Here is a 2624-nt window from a genome sequence, read left to right on the forward strand (position 1 = left end):
TACTGGGGAAGGACCCCGTCGACGAGCTTCTCCAACTCCTCTGCAGTGAAGGCAGGGGCCATTTCCCCAGATGCACAAGCCATTGTCTCTTCCAGACCGAGGTCACAGCAGCACTTGCAGTGTAGGTCCTCTCCTGTCGAAGATCAGGTATTGAGTGATTAAACAATTAGAAAATGGCGGTCACGTCCATAGCGGTGCGTACCATCACCGCCGGCGTACATCGTCATTGGCTCCTGGGACCCATAGGATCCAATGTTAACCAATGCAGCATTGCGCCGCGGTCTTCGACCGCCTACCGTGACGGTGTAAAACGCCAGCGCTGTTACCTCACATCCCATTGTCCTGCTTTAGAGGTCAGGCAGCCGCCATTTCAGGGGCCCACATGGCCTAATTACCAACTGCGTCACAGATACATAGGCCTAGTCTCAACACACATACAGGCCACATTTTGTGTATGATTGGTGTTCTGTGCATACTGTGGGTACATACCTCTGAGTTGTTTGACTCTGTGCTCGCTGTTGTCCTTCATAGGCACCGTCCGCTGGGACATGTGAGGAGATGGCGGAATCCTTCGGTGTACCGACCGCTGGTGGACCTGTATCCAATGGAGGAAAGACATTTGATCATCACCTACAGGTTTGACCGTGCCACAATCCAGGAACTGTGTAGCCAGTTGGAGGCAGACCTGATTTCAGCAATCCGCCATCCCCCAGTAATCCCCCCTCAAGTGCAGGTGCTATCAGTGCTCCATTTCCTTGCAAGTGGGTCTTTTCAAACAACAGTGGCCATAGCATCAGGGATGTCCCAGCCGATGTTTTCCAACGTGTTGTCCAGAGTGTTGTCTGCCCTTCTGAAACATGTGTGGAGGATTTGCCTATAGTGAAAGGTGACTTTTATGCCCTTGGACATATCCCCAACATCATAGGTGCCATTGATGGGACCCATGTGGCTTTGTTCCCCCCCCACAGGAGTGAACAGGTATACAGAAACCGGAAGAGTTATCATTCAATGAATGTACAGATGGTATGTTTGGCAGACCAGTACATCTCCCATGTGAATGCCATGTTCCCTGGCTCAGTGCATGACGCCTACATCCTGCGGAATAGCAGCATCCCTTATGTGATGGGTCTACTTCTGAGGCACCGGGTGTGGCTATTAGGGGACTCTGGTTACCCCAACCTGTCATGGCTATTGACCCCAGTGAGGAATCCCAGGACCAGGGCAGAGGAACGCTACAAGGAGGCCCATGGGTGGACTAGGAGGGTGATCGAATGCACCTTCGGCCTCCTGAAGGCCAGGTTCTGGTGCCTCCATATGACAGGTGGATCCCTATTCTACTCACCAAAGAAGGTGTGTCAGATCATCGTGGCCTGCTGTATGCTTCATAATTTGGCTTTGCGGCGACAGGTGCCTTTTCTGCAGGAGGATGGTCCAGATGGCGGTGTTGTGGCAGCTGTGGAGCCTGTGGACAGTGATGAGGAGGAAGAAGAGGAAGAAGACATTGACAACAGGGACTCAGTCATCCAGCAATATTTCCAGTGAAACACAGGTGAAAATACATTCCTGCCTAATACAAGTACTTTTACACTTCTACCTCTATCCTGTCTATCGATTTCACCCAGTGTATGGTCACTGAGTTGTCACTTTCCCTTACGATTTCACAGGTGTGGGTCCCAACGTGTGTCATCTGCTTAGATTCCTCATGGACTAGAGCTGTGTGATATAGGTATGTTGACATTACTAATTCCTGGAAATTTTGTCAATGTAATTGCAAATACACTATTTCAAAATCACAGACAGACTCCAGATCTTGGTGCTTTAGGTGTGTTAATTTAAATGCAAAATATTGGAGGGGGAAGTGAAATGGTGAGGGGTGATGGTGGAGGAGTGTCCATGGCAGAATCCAGTCTATTTGTCTCATAGGTGCATTGCCCATGTGGGCATAGGAAGTGGAGCTGGGGCAGTTCCGATATGGACAGGGTGACAAAGTGGGACAGTGGGTTGACAATCAGGGTGGTCTAATTTCTTGGCGGGGGTCTTGGCATTGTGCTCTGTCTTGTTCCTGGATCTCAGGGACCGCTTGCAGGGTGGTTCTCCATCTGCAGGGGGTGGGGTGCTGGTGTTGTGGTCCTGTGGCGGTGCCTCCTGTCCACTAGTGCCGGGCAGAGGTGGTGGGCAGTTCATCGTCCATGCTAATGTCAGGGGCCCCTTGGAGTGCCACTGTGTCCCTCCTGGTGTTTACATTTCCTTCAGCACCCCTACGATGGTGCCCAGGCCGGAGCTGATGGTTCTGAGTTCCTCCCTGAAGCCCAGATGCTGTTCCTCCTGCATGCGCTGGGTCTCCTGAAACTTGGCCAGGACCGTTGCTATCGTTTCTTGGGAGTGGTGGTATGCTCCCATGATGGAGGAGAGGGTCTCGTGGAGAGTGGGTTCCCTTGGCCTGTCCACCCCCTGTCGCACAGCAGCCCTTCCAGTTCCCCTGTGTTCCTGGGCCTCTGTCCCCTGGACCGTGAGCCCACTACCACTGTCCCCAGGTCCCTGTTGTTGTTGGGGTGGTGGTTTATCCTGGGTTCCCTGTAGTGGTGGACACACAGCTGATTGACGTGTCCTGGGTACAGAGGTAT

The sequence above is a fragment of the Pleurodeles waltl genome, chromosome 8 (assembly GCF_031143425.1).
Source record: "Pleurodeles waltl isolate 20211129_DDA chromosome 8, aPleWal1.hap1.20221129, whole genome shotgun sequence".
NCBI lineage: Eukaryota > Metazoa > Chordata > Amphibia > Caudata > Salamandridae > Pleurodeles > Pleurodeles waltl.